This window comes from Drosophila eugracilis, unplaced genomic scaffold, assembly GCF_018153835.1.
Source record: "Drosophila eugracilis isolate 14026-0451.02 unplaced genomic scaffold, ASM1815383v1 contig_1885, whole genome shotgun sequence".
In the NCBI taxonomy this organism is placed as follows: domain Eukaryota; kingdom Metazoa; phylum Arthropoda; class Insecta; order Diptera; family Drosophilidae; genus Drosophila; species Drosophila eugracilis.
In genome coordinates this window covers 359-21,879 of record NW_024572738.1, presented here as the reverse complement: position 1 = coordinate 21,879, position 21,521 = coordinate 359, and the positions used below count along the sequence as shown (strand labels likewise).

At 33.2% G+C, this 21,521-nt stretch overlaps 5 non-coding genes across 5 annotated transcripts; all 5 read left to right on the top strand.

The window, feature by feature from the left end:
• The first annotated feature begins 2,593 nt into the window (after positions 1 to 2,593).
• LOC121529781 lies at positions 2,594 to 4,586 on the top strand. The gene has a single exon (XR_005993641.1). It is a non-coding gene; the product is annotated as a small subunit ribosomal RNA (ribosomal RNA).
• Positions 4,587 to 5,219: 633 nt separating this feature from the next.
• On the top strand, positions 5,220 to 5,399 carry LOC121529778. Its single transcript, XR_005993638.1, has one exon. It is a non-coding gene; the product is annotated as a 5.8S ribosomal RNA (ribosomal RNA).
• An 8,742-nt stretch (positions 5,400 to 14,141) lies between these two features.
• LOC121529780 lies at positions 14,142 to 16,136 on the top strand. Its single transcript, XR_005993640.1, has one exon. It is a non-coding gene; the product is annotated as a small subunit ribosomal RNA (ribosomal RNA).
• A 632-nt stretch (positions 16,137 to 16,768) lies between these two features.
• On the top strand, positions 16,769 to 16,948 carry LOC121529774. Its single transcript, XR_005993634.1, has one exon. It is a non-coding gene; the product is annotated as a 5.8S ribosomal RNA (ribosomal RNA).
• A 400-nt stretch (positions 16,949 to 17,348) lies between these two features.
• Positions 17,349 to 21,303, top strand: LOC121529777. The gene has a single exon (XR_005993637.1). It is a non-coding gene; the product is annotated as a large subunit ribosomal RNA (ribosomal RNA).
• The last annotated feature ends 218 nt before the right edge of the window (positions 21,304 to 21,521 follow it).

Sequence of the window (21,521 nt, the reverse complement as noted above, 5' to 3'; positions counted from 1 at the left end):
TATATTGATATGACTTATATATACAATATTTATATGAAATAATAAGAAAATATATCTATATTTATATTATATGGTAGGAAGTGGTTGCCGACCAGATATATTGACCAAAATTTATGTTATGTCAAAAATATTAAGAAATTATGTATAATACATATAAATATAATAAGTTATATATTGATATAACTTATAAATACAATACTTATATGGAAATAATACAAAAAAATATATACATTATATGGAAAAAATAGAAAAATCCATAATATGATGAAACCTTAGTATGAAAAATGACGTTTTCACTGAAGGCGTGTCCAAAAACATATATAGGTAGGCAGTGGTTGCCGACCAGATATATTGACCAAAACTTATGTTATGTCAATAATAATAAGAAATTATGTATTATACATATAAATATGATAAGTTATATATTGATATAACTTATAAATACAATATTTATATGAAATAATAAGAAAATATATCTATATTATATGGAAAATATAGAAAAATCAATAATATGATGAAACCTTAGTATGAAAAATGACGTTTTTACTGAAGTCGTGTCCAAAAACATATATAGGTAGGCAGTGGTTGCCGACCAGATATATTGACCAAAACTTATGTTAAGTCAATAATAATAAGAAATTATGTATTATACATATAAATATAATAAGTTATATATTGATATAACTTATAAATACAATATTTATATGAAATAATATAAAAAAATATATATATTATATGGAAAAAATAGAAAAATCCATAATATGATGAAACCTTAGTATGAAAAATGACGTTTTCACTGAAGGCGTGTCCAAAAACATATATAGGTAGGCAGTGGTTGCCGACCAGATATATTGACCAAAACTTATGTTAAGTCAATAATAATAAGAAATTATGTATTATACATATAAATATAATAAGTTATATATTGATATAACTTATAAATACAATATTTATATGAAATAATATAAAAAAATATATATATTATATGGAAAAAATAGAAAAATCCATAATATGATGAAACCTTAGTATGAAAAATGACGTTTTCACTGAAGGCGTGTCCAAAAACATATATAGGTAGGCAGTGGTTGCCGACCAGATATATTGACCAAAACTTATGTTAAGTCAATAATAATAAGAAATTATGTATTATACATATAAATATAATAAGTTATATATTGATATAACTTATAAATACAATATTTATATGAAATAATATAAAAAAATATATATATTATATGGAAAAAATAGAAAAATCCATAATATGATGAAACCTTAGTATGAAAAATGACGTTTTCACTGAAGGCGTGTCCAAAAACATATATAGGTAGGCAGTGGTTGCCGACCAGATATATTGACCAAAACTTATGTTATGTCAATTATAATAAGAAATTATGTATTATACATATAAATATAATAAGTTATATATTGATATAACTTATAAATACAATATTTATATGAAATAATATAAAAATATAATTATATTATATGGAAAAAATAGAAAAATCCATAATATGATGAAACCTTGGTATGAAAAATGACGTTTTCACTGAAGGCGTGTCCAAAAACATATATAGGTAGGCAGTGGTTGCCGACCAGATATATTGACCAAAACTTATGTTATGTCAATAATAATAAGAAATTGAATATTATACATATAAATCTAATAAGTTATATTAATATGACTTATAGGTTCAATATGTATATGAGACACTATTAAAACTTTCTTTATAATATAAGAGAGTATATACATCTTGGGTGCCAAAAAGAATGAAAAATACCCATTTTCAGGACAGCGTGTCCAAAAACTACTATATGATGGTCAGTTGTTGGCCATCCAGTATTGATCAAAATTTACATTATATATATAAATTTTGTCAATATTATAAAAGGAAATTTATAATAATAATATTATCCGTATAAATTTGTTACAATTTTCTCTTAGAATATTGAACTTGGCTACGCGGTTAATATTTATTGCCCTTAGATAATATCGTTGAAACAAAGGCCAAGGTGTTATATATTACTATATAACTACAATTCGTTTCCAATTATTATCGTTAATTTTCAACAGAAAGGTGGTATATACTGTAACTTGATTGATATACTATATATTTACCTAACAATTGGATCATAGAATATCGTTTTCGGTATTATGTGGTTCAGCGAGATCAAAGGAATTGTAAAAATATATTTTTATATAAGCGTTCGGTTTTATATTATATATATTACTCGAAAGTTTATATGAAAAAGATAAATTTTAAATTTATCATCAAAATGCAAATGATTTAATTCAATATTTATATTGATTAAACAAAAATTAAACATGTGTGGATACAATAATATTGTATGTTGAAATAAAATGATATTTTAGAATGAAATTATGTATATGGTATTTATAAAATATATAATGGAAATATATATTATTGTATTGAAAACTATTTCAATCGATAATAAAACTGGAGAACAAAAAAAACGAATACGATGGCTTTAATAAGTGGCCGTATTCGAATATAAGAAATAAATAAATTATTTCTACAAGAGAAATACAAATTTCTATTCAAAAATATGAAAATGAAATATGATTAAAAACATTATTCTGGTTGATCCTGCCAGTAGTTATATGCTTGTCTCAAAGATTAAGCCATGCATGTCTAAGTACACACGAATTAAAAGTGAAACCGCAAAAGGCTCATTATATCAGTTATGGTTCCTTAGATCGTTAACAGTTACTTGGATAACTGTGGTAATTCTAGAGCTAATACATGCAATTAAAACATGAACCTTATGGGACATGTGCTTTTATTAGGCTAAAACCAAGCGATCGCAAGATCGTTATATTGGTTGAACTCTAGATAACATGCAGATCGTATGGTCATGTACCGACGACAGATCTTTCAAATGTCTGCCCTATCAACTTTTGATGGTAGTATCTAGGACTACCATGGTTGCAACGGGTAACGGGGAATCAGGGTTCGATTCCGGAGAGGGAGCCTGAGAAACGGCTACCACATCTAAGGAAGGCAGCAGGCGCGTAAATTACCCACTCCCAGCTCGGGGAGGTAGTGACGAAAAATAACAATACAGGACTCATATCCGAGGCCCTGTAATTGGAATGAGTACACTTTAAATCCTTTAACAAGGACCAATTGGAGGGCAAGTCTGGTGCCAGCAGCCGCGGTAATTCCAGCTCCAATAGCGTATATTAAAGTTGTTGCGGTTAAAACGTTCGTAGTTGAACTTGTGCTTCATACGGGTAGTACAACTTACAATTGTGGTTAGTACTATACCTTTATGTATGTAAGCGTATTACCGGTGGAGTTCTTATATGTGTTGAGATACTTGTATTTTTTCATATGTTCCTCCTATTTAAAAACCTGCATTAGTGCTCTTAAACGAGTGTTATTGTGGGCCGGTACAATTACTTTGAACAAATTAGAGTGCTTAAAGCAGGCTTCAAATGCCTGAATATTCTGTGCATGGGATAATGAAATAAGACCTCTGTTCTGCTTTCATTGGTTTTCAGATCAAGAGGTAATGATTAATAGAAGCAGTTTGGGGGCATTAGTATTACGACGCGAGAGGTGAAATTCTTGGACCGTCGTAAGACTAACTTAAGCGAAAGCATTTGCCAAAGATGTTTTCATTAATCAAGAACGAAAGTTAGAGGTTCGAAGGCGATCAGATACCGCCCTAGTTCTAACCATAAACGATGCCAGCTAGCAATTGGGTGTAGCTACTTTTATGGCTCTCTCAGTCGCTTCCCGGGAAACCAAAGCTTTTGGGCTCCGGGGGAAGTATGGTTGCAAAGCTGAAACTTAAAGGAATTGACGGAAGGGCACCACCAGGAGTGGAGCCTGCGGCTTAATTTGACTCAACACGGGAAAACTTACCAGGTCCGAACATAAGTGTGTAAGACAGATTGATAGCTCTTTCTCGAATCTATGGGTGGTGGTGCATGGCCGTTCTTAGTTCGTGGAGTGATTTGTCTGGTTAATTCCGATAACGAACGAGACTCAAATATATTAAATAGATATCTTCAGGATTATGGTGCTGAAGCTTATATAGCCTTCATTCACGGTGGCAGTAAAATGTTTATTGTGTTTGAATGTGTTTATATAAGTGGAGCCGTACCTGTTGGTTTGTCCCATTATAAGGACACTAGCTTCTTAAATGGACAAATTGCGTCTAGCAATAATGAGATTGAGCAATAACAGGTCTGTGATGCCCTTAGATGTCCTGGGCTGCACGCGCTACAATGAAAGTATCAACGTGTATTTCCTAGACCGAGAGGTCCGGGTAAACCGCTGAACCACTTTCATGCTTGGGATTGTGAACTGAAACTGTTCACATGAACTTGGAATTCCCAGTAAGTGTGAGTCATTAACTCGCATTGATTACGTCCCTGCCCTTTGTACACACCGCCCGTCGCTACTACCGATTGAATTATTTAGTGAGGTCTCCGGACGTGATCACTGTGACGCCTTGTGTGTTACGGTTGTTTCGCAAAAGTTGACCGAACTTGATTATTTAGAGGAAGTAAAAGTCGTAACAAGGTTTCCGTAGGTGAACCTGCGGAAGGATCATTATTGTATAATATCCTTACCGTTAACAAAAAATTTGTATTATATTTATTTATAATTCAAATAAAAACAATTTGCCAAAATAAATAACAAAAAGAATTCATGAAATTCAAAAAATGATGGTGTAGTGGCGGTCATCATTATATATATATCAACACAAATGAACATATAATGGCTTTTCCTTAATTATATGTATTTTATGGAGTGTGGATGGAGGAGGAGAAAGACTTTATTATAAGAGGCACAAAGTCAAAATGCAAATGCATTTTTAAATAATATTTATCATGTGTGTATATGGACCATAATATAACACGCGTTGCGAATATGTATTGTTCATCTCAGCTATGAGCATACGTTGGATTATGCAACAACCTAAAATATACAATGTTGTACCTGGTATTCTTCAGGTTAATGTTTTATATAAATCCCAATGTATATCGCTTAAAAAGTATTCATACCGTAAATTGCCCGTAAATCACTTGATATACATTGCTTATATAAAACTAAGACATTTCGCAACATTTATTTTAGGTATAAAAACATATTTATTGAAGGAATTGATATATGCCAGTAAAATGGTGTATTTTTAATTTCTTTCAATAAAAACATAAATGACAAAATTAAAAAACCAAATATTAAAACTCTAAGCGGTGGATCACTCGGCTCATGGGTCGATGAAGAACGCAGCAAACTGTGCGTCATCGTGTGAACTGCAGGACACATGAACATCGACATTTTGAACGCATATCGCAGTCCATGCTGTTATAGTACTTTAATTAATTTTATAGTGCTGCTTGGACTACATATGGTTGAGGGTTGTAAGACTATGCTAATTAAGTTGTTTATAAAATTTGAAATCAGATTTTATAAGCGTATGGTATATTATTGGATACAAATAATTAAATTATTTTATTCATAATATTAAAAAATGTATGAAAAAACATTATCTCGCATTTGTTATTTATTTGAATGTGAAAAAACGAAGAGAAATATTTTCGATTTCAGTCAAATAATACTGAGAAATGTCTAGCATAAAAATTTATCTAGAATTGTCTCATATTAATGATATGAAAATTGAAAGCAAATGGAAATGTTATTGTTCTTCGTTGGTTCGTTTAAAATAGCATATAAAAATGGAAATATAATTGTAAACGAATTTATTAAAATGTTTTTATCATTATATATATAAAAGAATTAATTGCATTAAAAGTGTTATATACAACCTCAACTCATATGGGACTACCCCCTGAATTTAAGCATATTAATTAGGGGAGGAAAAGAAACTAACAAGGATTTTCTTAGTAGCGGCGAGCGAAAAGAAATCAGTTCAGCACTAAGTCACTTTGTCTATATGGCAAATGTGAGATGCAGTGTATGGAGCGTCAATATTCTAGTATGAGAAATTAATGATTTAAGTCCTTCTTAAATGAGGCCATTTACCCATAGAGGGTGCCAGGCCCGTATAACGTTAATGATTACTAGATGATGTTTCCAAAGAGTCGTGTTGCTTGATAGTGCAGCACTAAGTGGGTGGTAAACTCCATCTAAAACTAAATATAACCATGAGACCGATAGTAAACAAGTACCGTGAGGGAAAGTTGAAAAGAACTCTGAATAGAGAGTTAAATAGTACGTGAAACTGCTTAGAGGTTAAGCCCGATGAACCTGAATATCCGTTATGGAAAATTCATCATTATAATTGTAATATTTAAACAATATTATGATAATAGTGTGCATTTTTTCCATATAAGGACATTGTAATCTATTAGCATACAAAATTTATCATAAAATATAACTTATAGTTTATTCCAATTAAATTGCTTGCATTTTAACACAGAATAAATGTTATTAATTTGATAAAGTGCTGATAGATTTATATGAATACAGTGCGTTAATTTTTCGGAATTATATAATGGCATAATTATCATTGATTTTTGTGTTTATTATATGCACTTGTATGATTAACAATGCGAAAGATTCAGGATACCTTCGGGACCCGTCTTGAAACACGGACCAAGGAGTCTAACATATGTGCAAGTTATTGGGATATAAACCTAATAGCGTAATTAACTTGGCTTTATAATGGGATTAGTTTTTTAACTATTTATAGTTAATTAACACAATCCCGGGGCGTTCTATATAGTTATGTATAATGATATTTATATCATATATGCCTCTAACTGGAACGTACCTTGAGCATATATGCTGTGACCCGAAAGATGGTGAACTATACTTGATCAGGTTGAAGTCAGGGGAAACCCTGATGGAAGACCGAAACAGTTCTGACGTGCAAATCGATTGTCAGAATTGAGTATAGGGGCGAAAGACCAATCGAACCATCTAGTAGCTGGTTCCTTCCGAAGTTTCCCTCAGGATAGCTGGTGCATTTTAATATTATATAAAATAATCTTATCTGGTAAAGCGAATGATTAGAGGCCTTAGGGTCGAAACGATCTTAACCTATTCTCAAACTTTAAATGGGTAAGAACCTTAACTTTCTTGATATGAAGTTTAAGGTTATGATATAATGTGCCCAGTGGGCCACTTTTGGTAAGCAGAACTGGCGCTGTGGGATGAACCAAACGTAATGTTACGGTGCCCAAATTAACAACTCATGCAGATACCATGAAAGGCGTTGGTTGCTTAAAACAGCAGGACGGTGATCATGGAAGTCGAAATCCGCTAAGGAGTGTGTAACAACTCACCTGCCGAAGCAACTAGCCCTTAAAATGGATGGCGCTTAAGTTGTATACCTATACATTACCGCTAAAGTAGATGATTTATATTACTTGTAATATAAATTTTGAAACTTTAGTGAGTAGGAAGGTACAATGGTATGCGTAGAAGTGTTTGGCGTAAGCCTGCATGGAGCTGCCATTGGTACAGATCTTGGTGGTAGTAGCAAATAATCGAATGAGACCTTGGAGGACTGAAGTGGAGAAGGGTTTCGTGTGAACAGTGGTTGATCACGAGTTAGTCGGTCCTAAGTTCAAGGCGAAAGCCGAAAATTTTCAAGTAAAAACTGAAATATACAAATAAAAGCTGGAAATAATATACTTGAATAATTTTGAACGAAAGGGAATACGGTTCCAATTCCGTAACCTGTTGAGTATCCGTTTGTTATTAAATATGGGCCTCGTGCTCATCCTGGCAACAGGAACGACCATAAAGAAGCCGTCGAGAGATATCGGAAGAGTTTTCTTTTCTGTTTTATAGCCGTACTACCATGGAAGTCTTTCGCAGAGAGATATGGTAGATGGGCTAGAAGAGCATGACATATACTGTTGTGTCGATATTTTCTCCTCGGACCTTGAAAATTTATGGTGGGGACACGCAAACTTCTCAACAGGCCGTACCAATATCCGCAGCTGGTCTCCAAGGTGAAGAGTCTCTAGTCGATAGAATAATGTAGGTAAGGGAAGTCGGCAAATTAGATCCGTAACTTCGGGATAAGGATTGGCTCTGAAGATTGAGATAGTCGGGCTTGATTGGGAAACAATAACATGGTTTATGTGCTCGTTCTGGGTAAATAGAGTTTCTATCATTTATGGTAGTTACTTGTTCCCCGGATAGTTTAGTTACGTAGCCAATTGTGGAACTTTCTTGCTAAAATTTTTAAGAATACTAGTTGGGTTAAACCAATTAGTTCTTATTAATTATAACGATTATCAATTAACAATCAATTCAGAACTGGCACGGACTTGGGGAATCCGACTGTCTAATTAAAACAAAGCATTGTGATGGCCCTAGCGGGTGTTGACACAATGTGATTTCTGCCCAGTGCTCTGAATGTCAAAGTGAAGAAATTCAAGTAAGCGCGGGTCAACGGCGGGAGTAACTATGACTCTCTTAAGGTAGCCAAATGCCTCGTCATCTAATTAGTGACGCGCATGAATGGATTAACGAGATTCCTACTGTCCCTATCTACTATCTAGCGAAACCACAGCCAAGGGAACGGGCTTGGAATAATTAGCGGGGAAAGAAGACCCTTTTGAGCTTGACTCTAATCTGGCAGTGTAAGGAGACATAAGAGGTGTAGAATAAGTGGGAGATATTAGACCTCGGTTTGGTATCGCCAATGAAATACCACTACTCTTATTGTTTCCTTACTTACTTGATTAAATGGAACGTGTATCATTTCCTAGCCATTATACGGATATATTTATTATGTCTTATGGTATTGGGTTTTGATGCAAGCTTCTTGATCAAAGTATCACGAGTTTGTTATATAATTGCAAACAAATTCTTTAATAAAACGGTGCATTTATGTATTTTTGATTTGAAAATTTGGTATAACTCCAATTACTCAGGTATGATCCAATTCAAGGACATTGCCAGGTAGGGAGTTTGACTGGGGCGGTACATCTCTCAAATAATAACGGAGGTGTCCCAAGGCCAGCTCAGTGCGGACAGAAACCACACATAGAGCAAAAGGGCAAATGCTGACTTGATCTCGGTGTTCAGTACACACAGGGACAGCAAAAGCTCGGCCTATCGATCCTTTTGGTTTAAAGAGTTTTTAACAAGAGGTGTCAGAAAAGTTACCATAGGGATAACTGGCTTGTGGCGGCCAAGCGTTCATAGCGACGTCGCTTTTGATCCTTCGATGTCGGCTCTTCCTATCATTGTGAAGCAAAATTCACCAAGCGTTGGATTGTTCACCCATGCAAGGGAACGTGAGCTGGGTTTAGACCGTCGTGAGACAGGTTAGTTTTACCCTACTAATGACAAAACGTTGTTGCGACAGCATTCCTGCGTAGTACGAGAGGAACCGCAGGTACGGACCAATGGCACAATACTTGTTCGAGCGAACAGTGGTATGACGCTACGTCCGTTGGATTATGCCTGAACGCCTCTAAGGTCGTATCCGTGCTGGACTGCAATGATAAATAAGGGGCAATTTGCATTGTATGGCTTCTAAACCATTTAAAGTTTATAATTTACTTTATAAACGACAATGGATGTGATGCCAATGTAATTTGTAACATAGTAAATTGGGAGGATCTTCGATCACCTGATGCCGCGCTAGTTACATATAAAAACATTATTTAATACAATGACAAAGCCTAGAATCAATTGTAAACGACTTTTGTAACAGGCAAGGTGTTGTAAGTGGTTGAGCAGCTGCCATACTGCGATCCACTGAAGCTTATCCTTTGCTTGATGATTCGATTAGATGATATGGATGGATGGATTTCTATCTATATCATCTATTTAAAAAATATATGTATATATTGACATTGGCTTATAATATTATTATATATTATTTAATATATATTAATGCTATAACAAAATGTTTATGTATATACATGTATAAGGGTACATATAAATTATATATATTTTTGATATATTTTTAATTATTACGATAATAAAGAATATTTTAAAGTATATATAATTTATAAGTAACCAGCTTGCCTTCATTGGCTACAATGGGAGTCTATAAGTGTCCAATAGTTCCCATTTTGATGAAGGCAGCGAAATGAAGGTTCATTATCTAATAAGAGATGTATATAAAGAGAGATATATAAAAAAAGAAATTAAACAAGTACAAGTCTCATAAAGAGACTAAGTTAATAATATGGGAGTCTATATGTGTCCAATAGTCCCCATAATGGTAGCCAAATGAAACGTCATCTTATTAGTGACGCCGTAATAAAACCACTTCTACATAAATAAAGAAATTATACAAGTACAAGTCTCATAAAGAGACTAAGTTAATAATATGGGAATCTATAGGTGTCCAATAGTCCCCATAATGGTAGCCAAATGAAACGTCATCTTATTAGTGACGCCGTAATAAAAGCACTTCTATATAAATAAAGAAATTATACAAGTACAAGTCTCATAAAGAGACTAAGTTAATAATATGGGAGTCTATAGGTGTCCAATAGTCCCCATAATGGTAGCCAAATGAAACGTCATCTTATTAGTGACGCCGTAATAAAAAGCACTTCTACATAAATAAAGAAATTATACAAGTTCAAGTCTCATAAAGAGACTAAGTTAATAATATGGGAGTCTATAGGTGTCCAATAGTCCCCATAATGGTAGCCAAATGAAACGTCATCTTATTAGTGACGCCGTAATAAAAGCACTTCTATATAAATAAAGAAATTATACAAGTACAAGTCTCATAAAGAGACTAAGTTAATAATATGGGAATCTATAGGTGTCCAATAGTCCCCATAATGGTAGCCAACTGAAACGTCATTTTATTAGTGACGCCGTAATAAAAACATTTCTATATAAAGAAAGAAATTATACAAGTACAAGTCTCATAAAGAGACTAAGTTAATAATATGGGAATCTATAGGTGTCCAATAGTCCCCATAATGGTAGCCAAATGAAACGTCATATTATTAGTGACGCCGTAATAAAAACACTTCTATATAAAGAAAGAAATTATACAAGTACAAGTCTCATAAAGAGACTAAGTTAATAATATGGGAATCTATAGGTGTCCAATAGTCCCCATAATGGTAGCCAACTGAAACGTCATTTTATTAGTGACGCCGTAATAAAAACATTTCTATATAAAGAAAGAAATTATACAAGTACAAGTCTCATAAAGAGACTAAGTTAATAATATGGGAATCTATAGGTGTCCAATAGTCCCCATAATGGTAGCCAAATGAAACGTCATATTATTAGTGACGCCATAATAAAAAAACTTCTATATAAATAAAGAAATTATACAAGTACAATAATTCGTATCATAAAGTAACTAAATTATCTTAATATGATATCTGTAAAATTCTTAAATAACGATGGATTGACTTGGTATAATAATAAATGAATGGATTATTAAGAAGGTTTTCACACATGTGCGTGTGTACCTATAATTATTATATATTATATATATAATATATTTATATATATATATAAGAAAAACCTATACAATATTTCTATATTATATAGGAAAATAATAAGATATTTAACATTATTCATATAAATATATAATAATTTATATATTGATATGACTTATATATACAATATTTATATGAAATAATAAGAAAATATATCTATATTTATATTATGTGGTAGGAAGTGGTTGCCGACCAGATATATTGACCAAAATTTATGTTATGTCAAAAATATTAAGAAATTATGTATAATACATATAAATATAATAAGTTATATATTGATATAACTTATAAATACAATACTTATATGGAAATAATACAAAAAAATATATACATTATATGGAAAAAATAGAAAAATCCATAATATGATGAAACCTTAGTATGAAAAATGACGTTTTCACTGAAGGCGTGTCCAAAAACATATATAGGTAGGCAGTGGTTGCCGACCAGATATATTGACCAAAACTTATGTTATGTCAATAATAATAAGAAATTATGTATTATACATATAAATATGATAAGTTATATATTGATATAACTTATAAATACAATATTTATATGAAATAATAAGAAAATATATCTATATTATATGGAAAATATAGAAAAATCAATAATATGATGAAACCTTAGTATGAAAAATGACGTTTTTACTGAAGTCGTGTCCAAAAACATATATAGGTAGGCAGTGGTTGCCGACCAGATATATTGACCAAAACTTATGTTAAGTCAATAATAATAAGAAATTATGTATTATACATATAAATATAATAAGTTATATATTGATATAACTTATAAATACAATATTTATATGAAATAATATAAAAAAATATATATATTATATGGAAAAAATAGAAAAATCCATAATATGATGAAACCTTAGTATGAAAAATGACGTTTTCACTGAAGGCGTGTCCAAAAACATATATAGGTAGGCAGTGGTTGCCGACCAGATATATTGACCAAAACTTATGTTAAGTCAATAATAATAAGAAATTATGTATTATACATATAAATATAATAAGTTATATATTGATATAACTTATAAATACAATATTTATATGAAATAATATAAAAATATAATTATATTATATGGAAAAAATAGAAAAATCCATAATATGATGAAACCTTGGTATGAAAAATGACGTTTTCACTGAAGGCGTGTCCAAAAACATATATAGGTAGGCAGTGGTTGCCGACCAGATATATTGACCAAAACTTATGTTATGTCAATAATAATAAGAAATTGAATATTATACATATAAATCTAATAAGTTATATATTGATATAACTTATAAATACAATATTTATATGAAATAATATAAAAAAATATATATATTATATGGAAAAAATAGAAAAATCCATAATATGATGAAACCTTAGTATGAAAAATGACGTTTTCACTGAAGGCGTGTCCAAAAACATATATAGGTAGGCAGTGGTTGCCGACCAGATATATTGACCAAAACTTATGTTATGTCAATTATAATAAGAAATTATGTATTATACATATAAATATAATAAGTTATATATTGATATAACTTATAAATACAATATTTATATGAAATAATATAAAAATATAATTATATTATATGGAAAAAATAGAAAAATCCATAATATGATGAAACCTTGGTATGAAAAATGACGTTTTCACTGAAGGCGTGTCCAAAAACATATATAGGTAGGCAGTGGTTGCCGACCAGATATATTGACCAAAACTTATGTTATGTCAATAATAATAAGAAATTGAATATTATACATATAAATCTAATAAGTTATATTAATATGACTTATAGGTTCAATATGTATATGAGACACTATTAAAACTTTCTTTATAATATAAGAGAGTATATACATCTTGGGTGCCAAAAAGAATGAAAAATACCCATTTTCAGGACAGCGTGTCCAAAAACTACTATATGATGGTCAGTTGTTGGCCATCCAGTATTGATCAAAATTTACATTATATATATAAATTTTGTCAATATTTATAAAAAGGAAATTTATAATAATAATATTATCCGTATAAATTTGTTACAATTTTCTCTTAGAATATTGAACTTGGCTACGCGGTTAATATTTATTGCCCTTAGATAATATCGTTGAAACAAAGGCCAAGGTGTTATATATTACTATATAACTACAATTCGTTTCCAATTATTATCGTTAATTTTCAACAGAAAGGTGGTATATACTGTAACTTGATTGATATACTATATATTTACCTAACAATTGGATCGTAGAATATCGTTTTCGGTATTATGTGGTTCAGCGAGATCAAAGGAATTGTAAAAATATATTTTTATATAAGCGTTCGGTTTTATATTATATATATTACTCGAAAGTTTATATGAAAAGATAAATTTTAAATTTATCATCAAAATGCAAATGATTTAATTCAATATTTATATTGATTAAACAAAAATTAAACATGTGTGGATACAATAATATTGTATGTTGAAATAAAATGATATTTTAGAATGAAATTATGTATATGGTATTTATAAAATATATAATGGAAATATATATTATTGTATTGAAAACTATTTCAATCGATAATAAAACTGGAGAACAAAAAAAACGAATACGATGGCTTTAATAAGTGGCCGTATTCGAATATAAGAAATAAATAAATTATTTCTACAAGAGAAATACAAATTTCTATTCAAAAATATGAAAATGAAATATGATTAAAAACATTATTCTGGTTGATCCTGCCAGTAGTTATATGCTTGTCTCAAAGATTAAGCCATGCATGTCTAAGTACACACGAATTAAAAGTGAAACCGCAAAAGGCTCATTATATCAGTTATGGTTCCTTAGATCGTTAACAGTTACTTGGATAACTGTGGTAATTCTAGAGCTAATACATGCAATTAAAACATGAACCTTATGGGACATGTGCTTTTATTAGGCTAAAACCAAGCGATCGCAAGATCGTTATATTGGTTGAACTCTAGATAACATGCAGATCGTATGGTCATGTACCGACGACAGATCTTTCAAATGTCTGCCCTATCAACTTTTGATGGTAGTATCTAGGACTACCATGGTTGCAACGGGTAACGGGGAATCAGGGTTCGATTCCGGAGAGGGAGCCTGAGAAACGGCTACCACATCTAAGGAAGGCAGCAGGCGCGTAAATTACCCACTCCCAGCTCGGGGAGGTAGTGACGAAAAATAACAATACAGGACTCATATCCGAGGCCCTGTAATTGGAATGAGTACACTTTAAATCCTTTAACAAGGACCAATTGGAGGGCAAGTCTGGTGCCAGCAGCCGCGGTAATTCCAGCTCCAATAGCGTATATTAAAGTTGTTGCGGTTAAAACGTTCGTAGTTGAACTTGTGCTTCATACGGGTAGTACAACTTACAATTGTGGTTAGTACTATACCTTTATGTATGTAAGCGTATTACCGGTGGAGTTCTTATATGTGTTGAGATACTTGTATTTTTTCATATGTTCCTCCTATTTAAAAACCTGCATTAGTGCTCTTAAACGAGTGTTATTGTGGGCCGGTACAATTACTTTGAACAAATTAGAGTGCTTAAAGCAGGCTTCAAATGCCTGAATATTCTGTGCATGGGATAATGAAATAAGACCTCTGTTCTGCTTTCATTGGTTTTCAGATCAAGAGGTAATGATTAATAGAAGCAGTTTGGGGGCATTAGTATTACGACGCGAGAGGTGAAATTCTTGGACCGTCGTAAGACTAACTTAAGCGAAAGCATTTGCCAAAGATGTTTTCATTAATCAAGAACGAAAGTTAGAGGTTCGAAGGCGATCAGATACCGCCCTAGTTCTAACCATAAACGATGCCAGCTAGCAATTGGGTGTAGCTACTTTTATGGCTCTCTCAGTCGCTTCCCGGGAAACCAAAGCTTTTGGGCTCCGGGGGAAGTATGGTTGCAAAGCTGAAACTTAAAGGAATTGACGGAAGGGCACCACCAGGAGTGGAGCCTGCGGCTTAATTTGACTCAACACGGGAAAACTTACCAGGTCCGAACATAAGTGTGTAAGACAGATTGATAGCTCTTTCTCGAATCTATGGGTGGTGGTGCATGGCCGTTCTTAGTTCGTGGAGTGATTTGTCTGGTTAATTCCGATAACGAACGAGACTCAAATATATTAAATAGATATCTTCAGGATTATGGTGCTGAAGCTTATATAGCCTTCATTCACGGTGGCAGTAAAATGTTTATTGTGTTTGAATGTGTTTATATAAGTGGAGCCGTACCTGTTGGTTTGTCCCATTATAAGGACACTAGCTTCTTAAATGGACAAATTGCGTCTAGCAATAATGAGATTGAGCAATAACAGGTCTGTGATGCCCTTAGATGTCCTGGGCTGCACGCGCGCTACAATGAAAGTATCAACGTGTATTTCCTAGACCGAGAGGTCCGGGTAAACCGCTGAACCACTTTCATGCTTGGGATTGTGAACTGAAACTGTTCACATGAACTTGGAATTCCCAGTAAGTGTGAGTCATTAACTCGCATTGATTACGTCCCTGCCCTTTGTACACACCGCCCGTCGCTACTACCGATTGAATTATTTAGTGAGGTCTCCGGACGTGATCACTGTGACGCCTTGTGTGTTACGGTTGTTTCGCAAAAGTTGACCGAACTTGATTATTTAGAGGAAGTAAAAGTCGTAACAAGGTTTCCGTAGGTGAACCTGCGGAAGGATCATTATTGTATAATATCCTTACCGTTAACAAAAAATTTGTATTATATTTATTTATAATTCAAATAAAAACAATTTGCCAAAATAAATAACAAAAAGAATTCATGAAATTCAAAAAATGATGGTGTAGTGGCGGTCATCATTATATATATATCAACACAAATGAACATATAATGGCTTTTCCTTAATTATATGTATTTTATGGAGTGTGGATGGAGGAGGAGAAAGACTTTATTATAAGAGGCACAAAGTCAAAATGCAAATGCATTTTTAAATAATATTTATCATGTGTGTATATGGACCATAATATAACACGCGTTGCGAATATGTATTGTTCATCTCAGCTATGAGCATACGTTGGATTATGCAACAACCTAAAATATACAATGTTGTACCTGGTATTCTTCAGGTTAATGTTTTATATAAATCCCAATGTATATCGCTTAAAAAGTATTCATACCGTAAATTGCCCGTAAATCACTTGATATACATTGCTTATATAAAACTAAGACATTTCGCAACATTTATTTTAGGTATAAAAACATATTTATTGAAGGAATTGATATATGCCAGTAAAATGGTGTATTTTTAATTTCTTTCAATAAAAACATAAATGACAAAATTAAAAACCAAATATTAAAACTCTAAGCGGTGGATCACTCGGCTCATGGGTCGATGAAGAACGCAGCAAACTGTGCGTCATCGTGTGAACTGCAGGACACATGAACATCGACATTTTGAACGCATATCGCAGTCCATGCTGTTATAGTACTTTAATTAATTTTATAGTGCTGCTTGGACTACATATGGTTGAGGGTTGTAAGACTATGCTAATTAAGTTGTTTATAAAATTTGAAATCAGATTTTATAAGCGTATGGTATATTATTGGATACAAATAATTAAATTATTTTATTCATAATATTAAAAAATGTATGAAAAAACATTATCTCGCATTTGTTATTTATTTGAATGTGAAAAAACGAAGAGAAATATTTTCGATTTCAGTCAAATAATACTGAGAAATGTCTAGCATAAAAATTTATCTAGAATTGTCTCATATTAATGATATGAAAATTGAAAGCAAATGGAAATGTTATTGTTCTTCGTTGGTTCGTTTAAAATAGCATATAAAAATGGAAATATAATTGTAAACGAATTTATTAAAATGTTTTTATCATTATATATATAAAAGAATTAATTGCATTAAAAATGTTATATACAACCTCAACTCATATGGGACTACCCCCTGAATTTAAGCATATTAATTAGGGGAGGAAAAGAAACTAACAAGGATTTTCTTAGTAGCGGCGAGCGAAAAGAAATCAGTTCAGCACTAAGTCACTTTGTCTATATGGCAAATGTGAGATGCAGTGTATGGAGCGTCAATATTCTAGTATGAGAAATTAATGATTTAAGTCCTTCTTAAATGAGGCCATTTACCCATAGAGGGTGCCAGGCCCGTATAACGTTAATGATTACTAGATGATGTTTCCAAAGAGTCGTGTTGCTTGATAGTGCAGCACTAAGTGGGTGGTAAACTCCATCTAAAACTAAATATAACCATGAGACCGATAGTAAACAAGTACCGTGAGGGAAAGTTGAAAAGAACTCTGAATAGAGAGTTAAATAGTACGTGAAACTGCTTAGAGGTTAAGCCCGATGAACCTGAATATCCGTTATGGAAAATTCATCATTATAATTGTAATATTTAAACAATATTATGATAATAGTGTGCATTTTTTCCATATAAGGACATTGTAATCTATTAGCATACAAAATTTATCATAAAATATAACTTATAGTTTATTCCAATTAAATTGCTTGCATTTTAACACAGAATAAATGTTATTAATTTGATAAAGTGCTGATAGATTTATATGAATACAGTGCGTTAATTTTTCGGAATTATATAATGGCATAATTATCATTGATTTTTGTGTTTATTATATGCACTTGTATGATTAACAATGCGAAAGATTCAGGATACCTTCGGGACCCGTCTTGAAACACGGACCAAGGAGTCTAACATATGTGCAAGTTATTGGGATATAAACCTAATAGCGTAATTAACTTGGCTTTATAATGGGATTAGTTTTTTAACTATTTATAGTTAATTAACACAATCCCGGGGCGTTCTATATAGTTATGTATAATGATATTTATATCATATATGCCTCTAACTGGAACGTACCTTGAGCATATATGCTGTGACCCGAAAGATGGTGAACTATACTTGATCAGGTTGAAGTCAGGGGAAACCCTGATGGAAGACCGAAACAGTTCTGACGTGCAAATCGATTGTCAGAATTGAGTATAGGGGCGAAAGACCAATCGAACCATCTAGTAGCTGGTTCCTTCCGAAGTTTCCCTCAGGATAGCTGGTGCATTTTAATATTATATAAAATAATCTTATCTGGTAAAGCGAATGATTAGAGGCCTTAGGGTCGAAACGATCTTAACCTATTCTCAAACTTTAAATGGGTAAGAACCTTAACTTTCTTGATATGAAGTTTAAGGTTATGATATAATGTGCCCAGTGGGCCACTTTTGGTAAGCAGAACTGGCGCTGTGGGATGAACCAAACGTAATGTTACGGTGCCCAAATTAACAACTCATGCAGATACCATGAAAGGCGTTGGTTGCTTAAAACAGCAGGACGGTGATCATGGAAGTCGAAATCCGCTAAGGAGTGTGTAACAACTCACCTGCCGAAGCAACTAGCCCTTAAAATGGATGGCGCTTAAGTTGTATACCTATACATTACCGCTAAAGTAGATGATTTATATTACTTGTAATATAAATTTTGAAACTTTAGTGAGTAGGAAGGTACAATGGTATGCGTAGAAGTGTTTGGCGTAAGCCTGCATGGAGCTGCCATTGGTACAGATCTTGGTGGTAGTAGCAAATAATCGAATGAGACCTTGGAGGACTGAAGTGGAGAAGGGTTTCGTGTGAACAGTGGTTGATCACGAGTTAGTCGGTCCTAAGTTCAAGGCGAAAGCCGAAAATTTTCAAGTAAAAACTGAAATATACAAATAAAAGCTGGAAATAATATACTTGAATAATTTTGAACGAAAGGGAATACGGTTCCAATTCCGTAACCTGTTGAGTATCCGTTTGTTATTAAATATGGGCCTCGTGCTCATCCTGGCAACAGGAACGACCATAAAGAAGCCGTCGAGAGATATCGGAAGAGTTTTCTTTTCTGTTTTATAGCCGTACTACCATGGAAGTCTTTCGCAGAGAGATATGGTAGATGGGCTAGGAAGAGCATGACATATACTGTTGTGTCGATATTTTCTCCTCGGACCTTGAAAATTTATGGTGGGGACACGCAAACTTCTCAACAGGCCGTACCAATATCCGCAGCTGGTCTCCAAGGTGAAGAGTCTCTAGTCGATAGAATAATGTAGGTAAGGGAAGTCGGCAAATTAGATCCGTAACTTCGGGATAAGGATTGGCTCTGAAGATTGAGATAGTCGGGCTTGATTGGGAAACAATAACATGGTTTATGTGCTCGTTCTGGGTAAATAGAGTTTCTATCATTTATGGTAGTTACTTGTTCCCCGGATAGTTTAGTTACGTAGCCAATTGTGGAACTTTCTTGCTAAAATTTTTAAGAATACTAGTTGGGTTAAACCAATTAGTTCTTATTAATTATAACGATTATCAATTAACAATCAATTCAGAACTGGCACGGACTTGGGGAATCCGACTGTCTAATTAAAACAAAGCATTGTGATGGCCCTAGCGGGTGTTGACACAATGTGATTTCTGCCCAGTGCTCTGAATGTCAAAGTGAAGAAATTCAAGTAAGCGCGGGTCAACGGCGGGAGTAACTATGACTCTCTTAAGGTAGCCAAATGCCTCGTCATCTAATTAGTGACGCGCATGAATGGATTAACGAGATTCCTACTGTCCCTATCTACTATCTAGCGAAACCACAGCCAAGGGAACGGGCTTGGAATAATTAGCGGGGAAAGAAGACCCTTTTGAGCTTGACTCTAATCTGGCAGTGTAAGGAGACATAAGAGGTGTAGAATAAGTGGGAGATATTAGACCTCGGTTTGGTATCGCCAATGAAATACCACTACTCTTATTGTTTCCTTACTTACTTGATTAAATGGAACGTGTATCATTTCCTAGCCATTATACGGATATATTTATTATGTCTTATGGTATTGGGTTTTGATGCAAGCTTCTTGATCAAAGTATCACGAGTTTGTTATATAATTGCAAACAAATTCTTTAATAAAACGGTGCATTTATGTATTTTTGATTTGAAAATTTGGTATAACTCCAATTACTCAGGTATGATCCAATTCAAGGACATTGCCAGGTAGGGAGTTTGACTGGGGCGGTACATCTCTCAAATAATAACGGAGGTGTCCCAAGGCCAGCTCAGTGCGGACAGAAACCACACATAGAGCAAAAGGGCAAATGCTGACTTGATCTCGGTGTTCAGTACACACAGGGACAGCAAAAGCTCGGCCTATCGATCCTTTTGGTTTAAAGAGTTTTTAACAAGAGGTGTCAGAAAAGTTACCATAGGGATAACTGGCTTGTGGCGGCCAAGCGTTCATAGCGACGTCGCTTTTTGATCCTTCGATGTCGGCTCTTCCTATCATTGTGAAGCAAAATTCACCAAGCGTTGGATTGTTCACCCATGCAAGGGAACGTGAGCTGGGTTTAGACCGTCGTGAGACAGGTTAGTTTTACCCTACTAATGACAAAACGTTGTTGCGACAGCATTCCTGCGTAGTACGAGAGGAACCGCAGGTACGGACCAATGGCACAATACTTGTTCGAGCGAACAGTGGTATGACGCTACGTCCGTTGGATTATGCCTGAACGCCTCTAAGGTCGTATCCGTGCTGGACTGCAATGATAAATAAGGGGCAATTTGCATTGTATGGCTTCTAAACCATTTAAAGTTTATAATTTACTTTATAAACGACAATGGATGTGATGCCAATGTAATTTGTAACATAGTAAATTGGGAGGATCTTCGATCACCTGATGCCGCGCTAGTTACATATAAAAACATTATTTAATACAATGACAAAGCCTAGAATCAATTGTAAACGACTTTTGTAACAGGCAAGGTGTTGTAAGTGGTTGAGCAGCTGCCATACTGCGATCCACTGAAGCTTATCCTTTGCTTGATGATTCGATTAGATGATATGGATGGATGGATTTCTATCTATATCATCTATTTAAAAATATATGTATATATTGACATTGGCTTATAATATTATTATATATTATTTAATATATATTAATGCTATAACAAAATGTTTATGTATATACATGTATAAGGGTACATATAAATTATATATATTTTTGATATATTTTTAATTATTACGATAATAAAGAATATTTTAAAGTATAT